Source organism: Notolabrus celidotus, chromosome 22 (assembly GCF_009762535.1).
Source record: "Notolabrus celidotus isolate fNotCel1 chromosome 22, fNotCel1.pri, whole genome shotgun sequence".
Classification (NCBI taxonomy): Eukaryota; Metazoa; Chordata; class Actinopteri; order Labriformes; family Labridae; genus Notolabrus; species Notolabrus celidotus.
In genome coordinates, this window is record NC_048293.1 from 4,162,296 (window position 1) to 4,182,886 (window position 20,591).

The 20,591-nt window shown below is 41.3% G+C and overlaps 1 long non-coding RNA gene across 4 annotated transcripts in view; it reads right to left on the reverse strand.

The window, feature by feature from the left end:
• Positions 1–20,591, reverse strand: part of LOC117805949 — a 193,663-nt gene that overhangs the window by 134,366 nt on the left and 38,706 nt on the right. For 3 of the 4 annotated variants that reach the window (XR_004629569.1, XR_004629570.1, XR_004629572.1), the window contains exons 4-5: positions 13,010–13,054; positions 10,852–10,909 (exon numbers count right to left, since the gene is read on the reverse strand). The exons of the other annotated variant lie outside the window; for it this stretch is intronic. This is a non-coding gene — a long non-coding RNA (uncharacterized LOC117805949). The remainder of the gene's footprint in view (positions 1–10,851; positions 10,910–13,009; positions 13,055–20,591) is intronic. 4 annotated transcript variants of the gene reach the window in all.

Sequence of the window (20,591 nt, forward strand, 5' to 3'; positions counted from 1 at the left end):
TAATTGCATATCAAACAGAGCATGTAGCAACTTTAGCATTCATTTATCGCATCGTTTCTTTCTAACAGAGGAATATAACTCCAATATCCATCCTCTTTTTACTCTGGTTTTGGTCTCCACCAGACTCCAGAGTCAAGACATGCTGCAGCTTCAACACTAAAACCCTTGGACTCTGTTTACCACTCTGCCCTCAGATTTATAACTGGTGACAGATATGACACCCATCACTGTGTCCTGTATGAGAAGGTTGGTTGGCCCTCTCTTGAGCAGAGGAGAATCAAACACTGGCTTTTGTGTATTTTTAAAGCGCTTGCTGGAAAGCTTCCCAACTACCTTACAGACTTGTTGGAATGGAATTATGGATCCTACGGGACTCTCTCTTCTGATTGGCTCATTCTGAAAGCCCCTCAAGTCAATACTGAACTGGGTAGATCATGGAATACCCTCCGACAGACTTTAAAGTTGATATCCATTCCCTCTTTTGCAGAGTTTAGGACTTTGATCTCAGACCACTGTGTCTCAAATTGTATCTGTTTTAATTAATCTATTATTTTGTGAATGATTGTGTGTTTGTTTGTTGTTTCTAATGTGCCTGTGATCTCGGCGACATTGGTAATGAGGGAAACCTCAATGTCTTTTCGAGAATGAATAAAGGTTTGAATTGAAATATTTTGCTCTCAAGCTGCTAAATGCCAAAGATTAGAGCCGCTTTGTTGAAAACAGCTGCGGCTTGATGCTACAATTAGATCTGATGAGAATGTGGTGAAGTTTCAGGCTATGAACCAAAACAAAGAGCTTTAAAGGTGACATATCACGCAAAATCGACTTTTTAATGGTTCTCTACCTGAAATTGGTTTCCCTGGCATGTCTACAAACCCCCCGAGAATGAAAAAAATTCATTCTGCCCCTGTTCTGATTTCTCCACCTTTCTGTAAATGTGTGCTGAAACGAGCCGTTTCAGACTTCAGTGTTTTTGTTACGTCACAACAATATCCGGTCTGTAACGGAGTCAGAGTTCGGAGCTTGTTCAGCCCATAGACTGTATAAATTAATACTGAATCCCCCCTCCGTTTTTCATTACCTGCACACATGTGTGCCAGCAAGGAGCTTAGGAGGGAGGCATGCTAGTTGTAGGCTGTCTTAATAAACACAAAGGTCGGTTTTACTCCCCACGTCTGCAGATTTGAAGATCTAGGGGATGATTTTTATTTACCATGGATAAGTGCTAGCGCTAGTTAGTATAGCTACACAGCTACATGCTGTAGCTGTAGCTGTGTACCAAGACACATGTCTACATACTAACAAATAAAACATCAAGAAACACTAAATCTGTGACCAATCCTTCAGAAAGGTCCTGCTGCCTTTCTGGCAGAGGTCGGTTTTACTCCCCACGTCTGCAGATTTGAAGATCTAGTGGATGATTTTTACTTATCATGGATAAGTACTAGCGCTAGTTAGCATAGCCACATAGCTACATGTTCGTAGCTGTGTACCAAGACACACGTAGACATACTGATAAATAAAACAACAAGAAACACTAAATCTGTGACCAATCCTTCAGAAAGATCCTGCTACAGGCGCCTCTCCGTCAGGATCAGATTCTGGATCAGATTCAGAGGGTTGAAGTAACGCGGGTCTGTGAGCAGCCGTGTATATTCAGCCAACATGTAAACATTAGATCAACGTGCTGGAGAGCTGAGGGCACATCCACTTCCTGAGGGGGCGTGGTCAGAGAGAAAACAGAGTGTTCTGAGGAGGACTGAAGAAGAGGGTTTTTCAGGCAGACCAAAATCTGATTTCAAAGTGTTTTTTTGAGCATAAACTTTAAAGACATGTTTTGGGGACCTCTTAGACCAATATATATTGATGAAAAAAGCGTGATATGTCACCTTTAAAACAAAAGGGTAAAACGCTTTGTTTGAGAGGAACTGCAGACTGAAGTTATAATCTCTGAGTCACTCCTCAGATGACAGATGTCATTCGATTAATTGTGACCATAAAAATATGAGTCACTAACTTCAATGTTTATCTCACCCTTTTTTATTAGCATCTTACGTAACCCAGGCTTCATTGAAGTAGCAACATTCCTACAGTGCATATAAGCATTCAGGTGAAACAATGTTCTGCGGTGGTCTAAGGGACAACACTTGGTTACAAAACAGAGAAATGTGACAACATTTTTACATAATCTTCAGGACAAATCCACAGTGACAGACTTATTGTCACCCAGCTGGGGATGGGCTCCATCCCAAACATGCTTCTCAGCCTGACTCTGTCTTTTCCTGTCATCTCTGTAAAGATTCTTCACTTTTTCTTCTATTTTTGGGTGTTGGTATAGTGGGAGGTGAGAGCCAACATACGCTAGATGCTGAAGCCAACTGTTGAGCCTCCCTGAGGTGTTGTGGGCCTAACTTGACCAAACACAGATAAAGGGAGGTGCCAACTTGATAACCCTGGTAATGTGCAGGCTCTGCATGCTAGAGTCTTTGGGAACATTAGGAGCCATGTGGTAAGTTACGTAAATTATCAGTAGAGTATAAATATTGGGATCAAGGTGTAATGGGATGGGTTATTCTTATTCATTACAGCACAAGTAAATTGAGTTCATCTGAAAGTCAGATATACTTGATAAATTTGCCACTTAGTGTATGTTGACGTAACTCCAGCATAAAACTGTGTGGATACATTTAAGGCTTACAGTTATGTATGGATTAATTACCCTGCTGTCACATTATAGTTATACATTCTAAACCATGGTGTTTAAATGAGCTATAATCCACTTTGCTGTGTTGTTATGATTCCATTCATCAACTGTTTGATTTGACAAAAAGTACCCACAGACTCCTAACGACTTATTAAAAAGTGCTAAAAGGCTGTATGTGTTATTCACCGCAAAAAGCATCAACGTTGATGTATTGCTCAGGCCTTGGAGAGCCTGCTGCCTGGATACTGTTGTTATGAAAGTTAGTCAGTTAGTGGTGATGGAGGTAAGTGATCAACAAGTGCCAGAGTGGAGAATGAAGGGCGGAAGAGGGCACAGTGGAGGAGGAACGGGGTTCATGGGCCAGCAGATGTTTCAGCTTTTGGGTTTTGGCTAGAAAAGGGCAATTAAGAGCTGCTCTTAATGAGGCTGGCAGCCACCCCATAAACTGTCTGGTTTGCTGAAAGAGTTGCTCATTAGACGGAGCTGCCCAGAAAAACGCCCCCCTCATCCCACACACCTCCCATCGCCTCCACCCTTACTGGAACAGGAAGTGATGGATCAGACATTTGAAAAATTGTTTGCTAGCACTGAACAAAGTTACCTTATGTTATGTCTGGCTTTGCTGACAGTGTGTGTATGTGTGTGTGTGTGTTGTGCATGACTGTGTATCCTTGTCTGCCGGCGTGTTTGTTGCACGCCAGGCCAAGTGTGGTAATGATGCACATTTTCCATGAGGTAGCTTGCTGTGAACCACCGGCATTAAAGCCTAAAGCAGCCGACTGAACATTACTGATGAGAACGGCAACATTAAATACCAAACGACCCAAAATAGACCCCTCTGTGATCTGCGGCAGATCTTGTTTTCCCACCCTCAATTTCTGTGCACCATAAATTTCTAATTTCACTAACAAAGAACAAGAAACAGAGCATGGCGAGCTGGTTTACAACACAGCCCGCTGGTTATGGCAGGCAGACACAAATACAAACACTGGATTTCTTAACTCCAGCGATGCATCCTCAGATTAACCCCGAGCTACAAGATGACGACTCTAGGAGTAGACAGTGACCATGTACAAGTAGTAGAGTCTTTGAAAGAGGCATTTTAATGTCTTGAGATGCCAAAACTTGCTCATTGTGCAGATGTTTAAACTGTCCCGAACATCTCCAACAATGTTCAGACCCAGAGAAATCAGCCGTTTACTCATGGTTGGATAGTTTCATTTGGTTTCCTGACTTACGGGGAAAATACAGTTAGCATCAGATGAGAGTGAGAAAAAAAACAACAGACTGGTTAGCTTAAGGTACTTACTGCAGATGAAACATCATATATTTACCTACCTTAAAAAAAACATCCATAGTGGAGGAATTGGAAATTAATGTAAGGTTTTAAATTGCCATGATTGATGTTAAGCAACAAAGACAACAACTCCCATGATCCTACGCTACTTCACTACATCATCAAACTATGTCTTTTGTTGATTTTGTGATGGAGTGACCCCTAGCAGAAATTATTAATCACCAAGTTTTAAAATGATTAATTGACGCTTCTTTCATATTATTGGCAGTTTGGCGCCCCCTGTGGACAAAGTAACTCTGTGATCATCACCATTTAAAAAACCCTTGCAGTCCGTTAAACCCAAGCGACAACCTCCGGGCTCAAACTATGAAGCCCATGCGGAAGTGTTATAAACTGCAGTTCATTGAGAATCCACTTGAGGCTGGCTGCAGAAACACCGGAAACCACATACACACTCATTCAAAGAAGACGATCTTTACAGCATTAATAAACATATTTACAGTCTGGTTCAAAAAATGTCATGGCACTATGTAGCTAATCTCTCTCTATATATATCAAGATTACGAGTTTTTGCCCAAATAAGGACATGACTGACTTGACTCCCGGTTGGGAACACATAGCTGTTGGCTAAGAGGCTCAAACTCCACCTCTTTATGTCACACTCTGCCTGGTTGAGTTCCACATTTCCAATATGGCTGCCGCCATCGATTGGCTTCAAAACAGCGCTCAGGAACAGATGGATGACGTCACGACTACGCCCATATTTTATACAGTCTATGGTTAAACCTTGGTTTGGTCATCTTATGCTATACGAGACAGCATTAGGAACAAGGTAGGCTTCTTATTGCCATGTTTGGAAGTTGAACAACCAACAACCAATTGGTGATGAAAGAAACTCATCATAAGTTTTACCCATTATGATCATTAGCCGTACATAAAGGGGTTCAAACTTGCTAAACCTTGGGCGCCGTTGGCCAAGCCATTTAAGCGTACACCCCATGTACAGAAGCATTAGTCCTCATTGCAGCAGTCCCTGGTTCGACTCACGGCCTTCACCATTTGCTGCGTGTCTTCCCCCACTCTCTACTCCCCACATTTCCTGTCTCTCTTCAGATGTCCTATTTTATAAATGTAAAAACGCCTAAAATATACGATCAACTTCCTGTAGCATTAAAAATCTAATCATACGATGCAGTAAAGCAACCATATTTCTTTATAAGGTGCTCTTTTTTTAAGACTCTTAAGTATATTTTCCAGTTCATACTAATAAAGTTAGACTCAAATCACTCATGGCAGGGTTGTACTTGTGAAGGAGGGTTTTTACAGTGTCGTTTTTGGACTTTTATATAAGCGTAAAGGACCTGGATACTTCATCCGCCACTAAAGGGGATTCTCCTCTCTCACGCTATCTGGCGTTGCCTATCCTCGGACCTGTCTGGCATCAGGAGAGCTTGGCACAACGATCCCTATTGAGACAAAAACTAGGTCATTTGCAAAGCTCTGGCTGGACACGCGCAGTGGAAAGAAAATAAACGAGGAGGTGAATGAAGCTCGACTGGAGGTGGACGAGCTTCCTGCATGGGCCACAGAGGGATGAGGAGAGGGAGGTTAAGATAATGCTAAATTGTGATAATATATTGCTGATTCTGTTCTTTCCTATAGCTGTGGATATAAGCATGTCTCTGATATCTGCATCTTTTTTTCATTGTTCCATATTCTGCGTGTGATGTGGCTCTCTGAGTTTCCTCCTGGTGGGTTCAATAACATTTATATCATCTAATAAATCATGCAGGAATCTCTCTTTTATAACCCATCCTGCTTTGTCTCTTGCTCACAGGCTCCAAATAATGTCTGATAGCAATTAAGCTTCGGAAGACTTTATAAACAAGTCAGTCACAACACATATGACCTATTGTTCTCTTCACACAGAGGACTAGAACAAGTTTGCAGCACACATGTTGTTGTCATCATCACTAAAACAGTGCTTCTACAAATATCTGGTGGAAACCAGCCAGGCGGGAAGTGAGAATAAAAACTGTCACATCAGAGACAGGAAGTCAGGTGACTAAGAGGAGGGGAAGACAATATAACTCTCGTGTCACAGTGGAAGTCGATCGTAGCTCAGAAATAGTTTATTAGCGCCAACAAAAAGTGCTCACACCTGAAAGAGTGATATTTCTGCTCTTCAGTCATCAGTACATTGAGTTATGGAATCGATCCCTGCCCCCACATCCTCCCTCCGCTACGAGCTCCAGGCGTATGTCTGCCAGATGTCCAGAGCAAAGAGAGGGGATATGAAAGGGCTGAAGACTGCCAGAGGTGTCTTATATCGGCAGAATTATTATCCTAATGATATAACATAACACATGCCGTCAGTCCCTCCAGGAGGAACAACCCCTGATCTGTACGAGAGCCATGTCCCTTTCATTTAGCTGACCTTTCTGGAAAAGCAGGAGGAGGAAGATTACAGTGAGGATTTTTTCTGTTCCTGGCCAAGACTGCCTCCCCCTCAGTGTGTACCTAAGAGTACAGAACGATTAAATCTTTATCCTCCTTTTCCTTAAACAAAGTATTTTTTTTCAAGTTCACTAAGTTTATAGAGAGGAGGTGAAATAGATTAGCTCTGGTACGGTACGATAGGCCATACAGATACATTAGATGAAAGAAAAAAGGTCCTCGGGTTTATGATTCTCATATTCTTATGCTTGATAGAGCACTGATATTTTTTGCTACATGTCACAATATTCCTTTTTGAGGTGATATGGTGAACATGTTAGCTAACAGTTGCCATACACTGGTATAGATAATATTAATACATTTTATTTAAAAAGTGACTTTCTAAGCACTCGAGGACACTTTACAGAGAGGTCAAAAACACAATAAAAACAACCCGATAAAATAAATAAAGACAACAAGCAAAGTAACACAAGTAAAAATGAAGCAGTGAAGTTAAACAGGGAATGCAGCTTGGAACAGATGGGTTTTGAGTTTTGACATTGGAGCAACATTGGCATGCATATTAAGTAGTTACTTGCCATCTAATCAACGTTAGTCCAGAATTCAATCTTCTTTTAGCTTTATTTTGGTCTCCACCAATTTAAGATAGAAATATCCGGCTCTTCGGTTGCTAAATGCTTCACTTGTTTGTCACTAACTTGCTTTTTTGGTGAAGCATAAGCACAATATCATGCATTCAGATTATATGAGAACAGTTGGAACATAAGTTTACTAAGTTTGTTATGCTAAACGCCGCTAATTACAGATTAACCGATATGCTAAACCAGGGGTCCCCAAACTTTTTCCTGTGAGGGCCACATAACTTTTCCCTTCTCTGATGGGGGCCGGGGTCAGTTTGTAACAGAAAAAGTGTGACGATCGCAGGGGTGCCTAAACGTAAAACATTTATTGTTTTCCAGAAAGCCACACATAACCAAATATTAATAACCCTCTCTGGGATCTTCACAGAAAAAAAAGTCAGGAAATAAAAAATAACACTATTAATGAAATAAATAACACTATTAATGAAATAAATAATAACCAAATAACCCTCTCTGGGATCTTCACAGAAAAAAGTCAGGAAATAAATAACACTATTTGTGAAATAAATAATAACCAAATAACCGTCTCTGGTAGGCTATTGTTCAGGGGGCCGGGCCAAATGTGGAGGCGGGCCGTAGTTTGGGGACCACTGTGCTAAACCGATAAGCTAGTAGGCTGTTTTTAACTATATCTTCTTCTTTTTTTAAGTTATATTTTTGGGGCATTTTCACCTTTATTGATAGAACAGCTGAAGAGAGACAGGAAATGTGGGGAGTAGAGAGCGTTGGAAGACATGCAGGAAATGGTCGATGTCGGTAGTCAATACAGCGACCTCTGCGACGAGGACTATAACCTCTGTATTTGGGGAGGGCTTAGAATGCTAGGCCACCCTATTAACTACATCTTTTGACCACATGACAGATTGTAGTCATCTGCTGAATGCATGTTAAGTATGAAAGAAACAACCTTAACTTATACTACTACTTCTGATTGGCTCATTCTGATGCACCTCGAGTCAATACTGAACTGGGTAGATCGGCATTTTCCATTGATGCCCCTTAATCATGGAATACCCTCCAACAGACTTTAAAGTTGTTATCCATTCCCTCTTCTGCAGAGTTTAAGACTTTGATCTCAGACCACTGTGTCTCAAATTTGATCTGTTTTAATTAAATGTATTATTTTGTGAAAGATTGTGTGTTTGTTTGTTGTTTCTAATGTGCCTGTGACAGGGAAACCTCAATCTCTTTTCGAGAATAAATCAAGGTTTTGAATTGAATTGAATTAAAATTAACAAGTCAAACTATGTTCTTATGTGAAAAAGCATCATTCCAACTTTGAATTCACTTTATTTTAACAAACAACAAAAAACTGTTTATATAGCAACAATGTTTGGTATGATGCTTTGAGAGTAAACCTGGACTGATAGGTTATGGTAATTGTGGTTCTGTGATAACGGAGTCAAACTGCATCAGCCGAGAAGAGGCTCCAAACCTCCTAGCTATAGCTCTGCTGATTTAGCTAACACATGCTGAAAAACTCAGAGAAAATTAAATAAAGATGCCTGAAATGTGTCCTCCAGCTTGTGTAAGTTGATGTAAACTATATGCGAGTCGGGTAACTCGATACAGCACCTTGACTGGAGTGGTACCATGTAGCACACATGTATACAGACCCTGGTAGATGGATATCTAGCCCTCAGCCCCTGGAGCTTTTCAGTGAATAGATGAGGAGGAGGGTAGACAGTACCTGACATTTACTTAGTACAGCAGGATAGACAGGCCATTGTCTTTGCTGAAATAAGAAACTTTGCAGCAGAAGGGTGAATGGGGGAGAAAGAGGGCGGTGTCAGACAACCTGATATCAATCTAATGAAATAATAGGGAGTGCTCTGATGTGGATATCTGGGATATCTAGACTTTATACCCCCATTGACAAAGTCTCCCTCAACCTTGGGAAGCAAAGATACACAAAGAGGGTGAAACAGGCAAACTACGGTGAACACTCACTTTCACTGCCTCAAAAGGAGATGACACATGTCAAATAAAAACAAAAAATCCCCTGAACATGAAACTTCTCTAGATGTGACCACAGTTAGACTTCAAAGGTCTTATTGGGGTGGTATAGAGGAACATTACAGGCCCAAATGTCACTCAGTGCAGAGTTTGTTTTCTGATTTTATTGCTGATAACTAATACTGAGGTAAACAGAGAGAAAGACAGAGACAAATAGCACACATGGCAGGCAGAGACTAACATATATGCTGTCTCCTGAGCTGTCCTTGCAGTGTCAAAAGCCTGGATTACTTTTTCCCGCGTCTCTGCAGCCGGCCAAACCGACAGGCTTCTACAAAACCAGCACAAACCGCTCAGCATCCATCAGAGAAAAAAAGAGGAAGGGAAAGAAGAAGTCGAGGGCTGGTGAAAGGAAGCGAGACTGAGGCCAACGAAACATCTGCTGCAGATCCTTTTTAAAGCGGAGACCGTCCCCTTCTCGTGGATCGTTTTGTTTGTGCATGGGTCAGGAACACACGCCAAGCACACACACACACACACACACACACACACACACACACACACACACACAGAGAAAGAAAAGCTCAGAGATGTGTGCGCTCCCAGGGAGAAGTTAATAAGTCAATAGGACACAGCTCCATATCTTATTGGGCCTTGTCTTAGCGGCCCGTCCGGGAAAATAATAAACGGGGCCGACACAGATCAATGTTATCTTTTCACTCATGAGGGGAGAAGGAGCGAGCCAAAGAGCCCCCAAAAAAGAACAAAAGAACAAAAACAGGAGGAGAAAAAAGGTGGGAAGAGGAGAATGAAAAGCCCCCTTCTGACTCGCAGTGACCCACATACATTTGCCCAGCTTTTTCTGGGGCTCCATCTCTCCTGGCAACCGGCAGCCTCTGTGAAAGAATCCCAGCGTTCAGCCAAAGGCAAAGCCCATGTGAGGGGAGGGAGGGGAGGGGAGGATGGCACAGAGAGAGAAAGAGAGAGAGAGAGAGGGAGGGAGGTAGAGATGGGTGCACTCCAAACTCCTCCTCCTTCTTCTCCCCCAAAGGCCCGTTGCTGCTGGCGACTAATGCTGAATAGATTCCTCCAGATTCAGGAGGGCGAGAATGTACAGCTCGCAGCAGTCTTATGTATTCTTAAGGTAAAAGAACTACACAACAAAATAAAATGCTCTCATTATATGTAAGAAAGTAAATACTGTGACAAGGAAGTACTGGCTTTGAGAATGGGGAGTGTTCTGGTGTTCATTTGTATGCTTGTAGTCTCAGTAGAATTGATCAATACCATACCAGTGGTTTTGTGGATGCAGGAAAAAGTTAGTATGGAGAGCAAAAGCAGGCAGATCACAATCCATAGTAATGACACCCTCACTCCCAGGGGAGGTTATCTGATAAGGACTTGTTGATCTTTATAGGAGATATCTGCATGAAAGTATTGCCAATGATCCAATCCACATCATATACTTTCACTAAAGGGACAAATCTGCATAAGCTCATTAGCTTCTAGATTTTCCAACTACCTGGAATGCTTTAGAAACAATCAATCCAACCTCATTGTAAAGCAAGCATTTCCAGAGTAGTTTTCTTCTCCACTTGATGACTGATATGACAAAGCTTGACTTTTTTATCTTTTTTTTATTTTTTATATAAATCTACAGTATGAAGTCATTTCTATGGCCATCTTCAGTCCTGTTAATTACAAGTAAATCACAAAAAACAGTTTCTTTTGTTTTTAAAGTAAGCCAGAGGAAAGCCTCTGTGTAGCTTGCTATTTACAGGGAAACTGAGACTCACCTGAAAGAGATGAGCAGTCCTCCAAGCTAGGGGTTCCCAAAGTGTGGGTCCAGATCCCCTTGGGGGTCCCAAGACACAAATTAGGGGTCATGAGATGTCCTCCAGAATGTTTCTTTTTTTTAAGTTATCTAAAAATAGTACATTTTACTTATTATAGTAAAGAAAATCGACAAAAATAGACGCTAAACTTGAAATAAAACCTTGAAAACTGAAAATGTAAGGAGTTTTCTGTCTTTCTTTTTGTCAGATGACTCCTAAGTTTAGGGTTAGTGAACAGTGAAGTATCAAAAGCATCAGTAGCAGTAAGTTAAGTCATAACGGCACAGGAAACACAGACACATGCTCATATAGGCAGGCAAATTTTCTGCAGACCAGCTAATTTAAGCCACATTAAATCACTTTGAGGGACTGGGGGGGGGCTCAAGTCTTTGGCACCGATATTTTGGGGGTCGTGGGCTAAAAAATTTGGGAACCCCTGCTCCAAGGGATGTTACAAACCAATAATGATGGCTTCTATCTTGCAGACATTTCACTTTACTTTTGATTTGGACACATGGTTGCTTCTCAAGTTGCATGTTGGACTGTAAACAATAAGACCAATAGAACAGGAAGTGCTGACTGGAAGTCATTTTTCGCTTATCGCTGATCATACTGAAATACCTTAAAAGGTGGCCATTGTTCCCAGAGGTGTAAAGTCTATTATCATCAGATGATAACTGAAGGGTTCTGAGATTACATCAAAAGTGACTATTCAAGTTAGCTCTGCAGAGATAATGTCTGCTGTTAGTGATGTATTATTATAGATTAGATACAAAAGCAGCATTTTCCAGTTGTATCAGAGTTTCATAAATTAGGTAGCGTCACAAGGTGAATCTTCAGATGATGCATGAGGTTTAGAGAATGTTGTTCAATTACACCTGTGCACTTAAAACCAGGTGCATGCCTGTAATACAAGCATTCAGAACTGTTTCAAAAGCATAGGTGATTTATTCTCTTCTCTCACACTTAATTATGTAAAGGCTGTAAATGAGACCAGAACAACCCTCAATGTTCTTTTAGCTTTATTTTGGTCTCCACCAACTCAAGATAGAAATATCCGGCTCTTCGGCTGCTAAATGCTTCACATGCTTGTCACTAACTTGCTTTTTTGGTGAAGCATAAGCACAATATCATGCATTCAGTTTATCTGAGAACAGCTGGAAACTAAGTTTACTAAGTTTGTTCTGCTAAACGCCGCTAATTACAGATTAACCGATGAGCTAGTAGGCTATTTTAACTATATCTTCTTCTTTCTTTTTTTTTAAGTTATATTTTTGGGGCATTTTCACCTTTATTGATAGAACAGCTGAAGAGAGAGAGGAAATGTGGGGAGTAGAGAGCGGGGGAAGACCTGCAGAAAATGGTCTATGTCTGTAGTCAATACAGCGACCTCTGCGACAAGGACTATAACCTCTGTATTTGGGGAGGGCTTAGAACACTAGGCCACCCTATTAACTACATCTTTTGACCACATGACAGATTGTAGTCATCTGCTGAATGCATGTTAAGTGTGAAAGAAACAACCTTAGCTTATACCACTACTTCCAATTGGCTCATTCTGAAAGCACCTCGAGTCAATACTGAACTGGGGAGATCGGCATTTTCCATTGATGCCCCTAAATCTGTACGTGCACCTGTATGTGTGCTTGGAACTGCTCAATATTTGCTTCAATATCTAGCCGCCCATAACCAAAACCACCTTCTACTAAAAACAGAACAAAGCAGGAGAGGGAGAGAGTTGGCAATAATGACATTAATCAAGTGTGCATTAAAATGAAATGTTTCAAGTCTTTTTACTTTTGTTATTTTGTAGTCCCTCCATTAAGGCCTGCTTATGAACCAGTGTGAGACTATTTTGCTCTGTAATGATGGCCCCACTCAGGCAACTTAAAAAGGAAGAATATATTATTAGACTTTTTATATCTATCATTTGTGAAGTAAACAAAGCCGTCATCTACCATGGCATTCAGTGAGCTGAGTTGGTTGTTGGAAGATTAAAATGTGATGAAGCTTTTGAAGATTCTTCACTTATAAACACTTGTTGTTTAGATTTCTATATTCCACTTTTATTTGATCAAAGAGTGAGAGAAAAAGAGATAAAACAGTCATTTGGGCTTACTTGTTTTCCCCGGTTCAGAAGCAGCAGCTGCAATCAGCGAACACACTGAAAGAGACCAGTAAAAGGTTTTAATAGGGCATTTGATTGGGGCGTCCAGACTTGCAGCCTAATGATGGATGAATGCAGAGCCTTCTAAGCGACAGTGACATAATCAGAGAGCTGTAGGTCAGCGAGTGACAGCTGAGTGGATGGAGAAAGAGCCCTTTCAGCCCCAACGCTCACGGACGCCGATCCAAGTTCATTAGCAGTCAGCGGGGCTACAGGGTCTGCTGCAGGCTTCTCTGAACTACACGACACACACACATACACACACACACACACATGTATCAGCATGCAAAGACACAGTAAACATCACATAACAAGCAGCTTTTTCTTCTTATAGTGAATCGGTTTTTGTTTTTAATGGTCCAAGGCTGTGATTTTTCTCCCCTTTCCCTCGCCTTTTAACGACTCTGGCAGAGCGTTTTATCTATAAACAATAAAAGGTTGGGGCTAAAACATTTTTCTCTGGTTTTGGCCCCTTCACTACTAATCATCTATACACTCTCCCCTCTTTTCCTGCCATTAAGCCTCTGTGGAGCCAAACCCGCAGCCCAGCCAAAGAACCTGATAGTCGTGGAACCCATGCAGCTCTCCCCCCACCTTGGAATGCATTTCTGCTGCGCTGCACTTTTCACCATCCAGCAGGGAATGGATGCAATCCCCCCCCGAAAAAAAACCCACCTTCACCCACCCACTCACTCAGACACAAACACAAGACCACTCGCGTTTGAGCAATTACCCTCCAAACCTCTCCGGTCCTGGTACACGCCTACACGAACTTCACAAACAGTGGAGGAAAGGACATTTACTCCAGCACTGCACTAAGGTGCTATTTTTATGTACACTAGCTGTGCATTACCAGTTTTATGACACTACAAAATATTGTACTTCATACTAGGGATGCACAATATGGATTTCTTTCAGCCTTGAGTGATAACCTTACATAACCTGCTCCTGGTGGACAGTATGATAAGGTTACTGATCCTTTTATTTTTACAGTTTTTATTTGAAATGTGAGGAAAGATTTTCATAATCAAAAATGACCCTAAATTAATATTCCATACTTACCCATTCTCACTAAAATCACTTCTGTTATTACACCAAACACAAAGTACAGTAATGTCTTTTTCATGTTCAAGTCTTCATCCAGCCATGAGGCCGTCAAACTGAGCATGCTCACTGGACAAACATCAGAAGTCCATATGTCTGTGGTAAAAATGATGTCACTGATGTTGTTGTGGATCAGACTTTGAAAGTTTGTAGAGATCACATCACACAGGGCATGTAGGGATACGTCAGCAGAGTAGAGGCAATTCTTGGATTCTGTTCCAACTACGCCATTAGATGACCAAATCCTTGGTCCTCTACCTCGGAAACAAAGTGGACCGTCAAGAGCTGGTGATTTTGTCATTATTTGCAAGCCAGTAAACTCTCTGAAGTTCTCAATTTGGGACAGTGACATTGTTTTTGGGAGCTAATGCAAGCTGCGGCTACTACTCCTTCCTTCCTTGAAGACATCTTTGCAGCGATTGTCAACTTTTTAGATGACTTACATGATTTGTTGAATTAAAACCAAGCGGCAAGCTTCAGTCTAAAAATATGAGTCCAATGCTGAAGTGTTAAAAACTGCAGTTCATCGAGGATCCACTTGAGGCTGGCTCCGGAAGTACCGGAAACCACATACACACCAATTCAAAAGAGATGATCTTTACAGCAGAAATAAACATGTTTACAGCCTGGTACCAAAAACAGTGTAGTCTGGATAGCTCATTTCTTGATCGGCACACACTGAACGGGGGATGAATTTTTTCTAATGCGGCAATTTCAAAGATATTGAGATTACGAGTCTTCCAATGAGAGGCACAGCTGACTTGATTGACAGGCGGGAACACTGTAGCTGTTGGCTAGGAGGCTCAAAGCCCGCCTCTTTACGTCACAATCGCTCGACAGCAGCAATATTGATGCAGCCGACGACCAGCCTCAAAACAGCGCTTCAGAAACAGATGGGTGACGTCACGGATACTACGTCCATATGTCATACAGTCTATGGTTAAAACTAGCAGACCATTGGCCTCCTCTTTGAAAAGTAACTGCACATATTTTGCAAGTTGCAATCCTGATATACTCCTCTGAAGGAGTGAAAAACAACCACACAGGTGACGCCATTTTTGTTCTCTCATCAGCTTGTTGCTGCTGTGCTTCTTCTTCTCTATGTAACAGCAGATTGAACACCGCCTCCTACTGAGTCGGACTATGTACGCTTGTTGATAAGTAAATGAAAGCAACTTTTATCTTATCAGATGACTTAATCAGATTAAGTTTTATTGTCAGAATGATGACTAATAACAAAATATTGCCTTAATCAGCCCTTTATGTATCATGCATCTCTACTTTACACCCATCTACATCTATCTGCATCTCAGCTTGCGAGTTACTTTGACATAGGGACAATACTTTTAGAAACCTCATGTTAAATATCAAACAGGTTGTTTGCATCCTGTTTGAGTGGGTGGAATATCATTTTCCTGTCATGTTTATCACCTCATGACCTTTCACTTTCGCCTTGCAACCCTTTGGAGGTGTTCAAACCGTCATGTTAGGAATCACCAGACTCAATTTACTTTAAAAAGTACTTTTAAAAAAGTACTTCTTTACGTTTCTTTGTACAGATAGTATATTTATTTCTATTTAGAATTTTGGGGATTTGTGTTAAGGTTTATCTATTGCCTTTACTGTCTTGTTGTGTCCTTACTGTGTTAAGTACCAGTGTTCCATTCACCACGTCAAATTCCTTGTGTGTGCGAGCTCACTTGGCAATAAAGCTTTCTTGAATCTTGAATGTAATGAATACAGAGTAGTTTAAAGTAGCTCCACTATGCTACAAATGCTGCTTACATATGGTTCAATCAGTATTATAACTAATCTTTTAATGAAGTATATTACTTAACAGTGACAGGGTCCATTTTACTTTGAAATGTGTACTTTTATTTTGAAACTTTAAGAACATTTGGCTAATAAAGCTTCTGTACTTAAACTTAAGTAAGATTAAGGAATGCAGAACTTTTACTTGTGATGACAAAGTAACAGAGAAAGATCCCCGCACTGCGTCCACTTTAGTGCTGACACCAAATCTCAGGGTTTCATAGCATATTACACAACAACAGGCTCGCACTCGTGCACATACAAAGATCCACAAACACTCACACCCTTCTCCTCATAAATGACCACAACTGAACACAGACAAATTCCTCCCCCATCACACTTTTCAGCTTCCCTAAACCGCAGCCGCTCTCAGGGAGAGAAAACGACAGCTTTGGCCAGACGTTTGGTTCTGGACGCTCCCCTCAGCATGTGATCTTGTGTTGCAAAGTCAACACAATGCTGAGACCACCTCGCTTCACCTACAGCCCACGCTCGCTCGCTCTCCCCACACGCTGCATATCCTCCCTCTCTATGGTGCTTCTTTCACCTCCTCGTGTGGTTCATCCCTCCCACCTTCCTACCTTCAGTACTCTACAAATCTTCCATCCCGCCTCCGAAACATGCCGACCTCACATCTCGCACGAGTGGGCCTGCAAACACGTACAATAATTTGGTTAAAAGAGGGGGGTGTTGGTGCTGAAAATAACTCATGTGCAGGCTATGAAATTGAAAATAGGAAAGCAGGAGGAGAAGAGAAAGAGAGATAGAGAGTAGGATCAAAAAGGCAACATGAAAGAAAGAAAAGCGAAGATAGAGGAAGAAAAAGAAGGAAACAGGGGAGATAACTAGAGTGTGACCTGCATCCTGACAGTGAGGCCCCAGGAATCCAGTGGGAACTATTCTACTGCCCCCTGCTGGTGAACGAAACAACTGCAGCCTTCAACACACCTCTTTCCCACACTACAGTAACACAGTGCCCTCCTGCACTCTTCATTCACTCTTTCTGTGATGACTCAAATTATACACCACTGTTCTGTAATTACATAGACCCTAATGTGTATACAGAAAAAGGAGAGGTAAACCTGCCCACGCTCAGGTTTGGGCCTCAGTGTGAGGACAGACTTCCACACCCTGCCACTCTATACTCTTCATACAAACCCACCCTGCAGTAGATCAGATGATTTCATAAAGACATCAACTAGGTAATGACCTGGTTATATATGTAATGAATGTGGAGGCAAAGAAATATGACACAATCTACCTGAGATCGTTTCAAACCCTGCAGCCTGCCATTGTGCTATGAGTGTATAGCTGTATAACTGTATGGTCATTTAAGTGATATTTTTGGATGCAAACGTGGGAACTATTTAGAATGGTTCACTCCAAAATAATCATACGATCATTGAGCTTTTATATTTCCCGTTAGAGACACTTTTTGTTCATCACAAACTTGAAAAAAACTAGGCTGTATTTTTCTTTAGACTTAACTCTGATGGAAGCCAACATCGATTTGTGAGAACAGGGATGTTACAGGCAATAAATCCATCGGATTCCTCAACGTGCTCCAGCCACAGACAATTAAACTCTTTAAATTCATAACTACTCAACAAACAAACATGTTACTGTTCCCTGTGGAAAGCATTTCTTATTTCAGCTTGGTTAGTTGTGTGGCTTTACATAGAGCAATGTTGGTCCTCGATGGGTATTCCTTGTCAACTAATTGATTTCTTACTTTTGAGGCAAACATTCATGTTCCCAGAGGAAGGCCTTTTAATGCTCATCCCCTACTAATGGAATACATGGTAAAAGCACAGGCTATAACTAATAGTGAATATAGCCACTATGGTGTCACCCATTGGCTGAACTGTTGGTTGAATGTTGAGTTCAGTGTTGTGGCCTTTGTCATGTTGTTTTAGAAATGGAAGTGAATATATGGTTGGACAATCTGGGGTAAGGTGGTAGGAAATGTTAAGTATAACTGTTATACATGTATCCTGTTTACACTAATGAGCTAGCTAGAAACAACTTTGCAAATATTATGAGAATCTATAAGTGGTGTAAGTTGAAGTCCTGAACAGCCAGCAGTCGGTTCTGAGAGGAGAAGCCAAAACCAGCAGGCCAATAAGCTGGGGCGTGCAGAAACCAACACTAACTAACTAACTAACTAACTAACCTGTACCTATATATTAATGTTATACTGCAGTTGAACTTGACTGAATTAGCTTGAGCAGACAGTCTTCAGCATCCACCTGTCACTGAAAGAGACCACACCCCAAATTTGAAGAACTGTAAGCCTTACTATGACCTGACCAAGCGTGCCGGATAAGGCCCTGGTGGTGAGGCTTTCAGCAGTGTGACTGCCCCCTGGTGGCTGGCTGCGGTATAGGTCAAATTATCCGTCTCCCCCAGCAGTCAAACTTTAAAAAATAAATACACGTCGTACGAATGTTTCTCACATCCGTATGCTGTGGTTATATGTAGTTAGTATTTGACTGTTTTGTGTCCAAGGCCTCCTTTTTTCTGAAAAGTTTCTTTTTCGTTAGTTATTAGAGTTTAAAAAAACGGGGTTTTACTTCCGGGTTTGCTTTGATTCACAGCCGCCGTAGAACGAAACATCAAAGGGCACACAGCGTCTTGTGACGTTACGCTGTAGGGCGGAGCTTATTACAAAGGCTTCACAGGCTCTGACTGCACAATGGCTGCGCCCAGGAGAGGGATTTTTTGGCTTCAGAACTGTACAACGGGAAGAGGCGGAGCAACGCTGTCCATTTTTATTTACAGTCTATGGACCTGACAGATGAGCCACTGTATATAAATTATGCGGCCATATAGTTGTCTTGAGTAGAGATAGAAGGTTTTAGAGCAGGGGTGTCAAACATAGTGGTTCCAATCCGGCCCATGGATGACTTCCCAAAGTTAAACAATTACACAGAAGACAATTTTTCAATAAAAGTAACTGCTATTTCAGATTTGTCCTCTGGGGGTTGCATACTATCATAGTGCTGACGGAGCGCACCTGAACGGAAATTGGAAATTCAAAGACTTTTTAGAGTACATCAAGATCCAATCAACACTAAAGTTTTCGTATATGTAAACTTGTAACAGCGAGAGCGGTGGATCCACCTTTTTCGAAATAAGGAGCCACATATCGTGCACATGCTTAACATACATGTGCATACGCCATAGGTCCCACTATGAGACTCATCATGGCGAAAAAATACAACAGCTGTTTTTGTAGAAAGATAGTTCATGTAATGTGAACATTTACAGAATGTACTTGTACTTTTTTGCACAAAAACAAAGGGAAACATTTGGAGTTGTCCTTCTCTATAGGTTATTATGTTATGATTTTACTAGTCCGGCCCACTTGAGTTCAAATTGGGCTGAACTAAAAATGAGTTTGACACCCCTGCTTTAGAGTATCCAATCCATTTTGTGACAGGCTATAGGCATTTTTATTTCTTCAACTGCTAACTTGGGACTTTTAACATTGGGCCTAATAGGGATTGACTCCCATTTGGAGCCAGCCTCACTTGTGGAACTGTCACTTTCTGGCTTGCAGCCACTGAGGTTGCAGCTTTGTCTGTAACAAACTTTTCAACTTTAGAACACCTCCTACATTACTACTTTTAGACTCACCCATAAACCTGATGAGAGTGGGAATAACTCTTTGTATTTCTTGCAAAGGTTGCATCTAAATGAAAGTTGTGTCAGTCTGAGCAGTTGTACTCCAGCCCCTGTACCAACGCTGCAGTCCTTAAATGAGTTTTTATGTTTCTCCACTGCTTTTCCTATGGCCTCATAAGCACTGTGGGTTTCTCTGGCCTTCGGTATAGCAGGTTATTGGTTTGGCTGCAGTGGGAGAAACATAATGGTCTCATTGACTCAATCACAAGCTGAGACCTGCCAGCCTGCCAGCTTTGTGAGCAAGCTGCGGAGTGAGCATTATTGTAAAAAGGCTTTTAAAACCGCTATTAAGCCACAGTAGGTGTGTGTATGGGTGTGTGTGTGTGTGTATATATATGGTAAGGGGGAATTTGAACAGGAGGGTTGGTATTTTTATGTATCTTCTAAAAAAGAGAGGGAAATAAAACTCTGGACCAAATTCATTATGTATTACTGGGTATTTTGCTTTCTTTATAAGTATAGAATATTTCATTTACATTATAAATGGAAAAATAAATCACATATTTCTATACCTCTTTTCTTGGTGGGGTTGCTTGGTTGACAGGTTGCTGCTGATTATTCTTAGAAGTATTTAGAGGTCAATGTTATCAATATCCTGCTATGTAGATCAATATTTAGATTCTGTCTCTGCACGGTCACATGTTGGGTGTGTTCTTATGTGCACAATACACAAACACAGCATTGCAAATAGGTTTTATTACCAGTTTGTGTATCAGATGTGAGTTAGGTAATTACAGCGAGGAAAGGAAAGCAAGTAAGAGTATCTAATACCAGGAATAAGTAATTAATCTATAATGAGGACACACCACACCTACTGTATACAGAGCTGACACACCAGAACTAAGAGCACAGAAATAGCTGGCTGAATCAAAAGCTTTGCACCGTCTCACGTTTTCTTGTGAAAGGTCAAACTTGAAGTTGCATCAAAGTT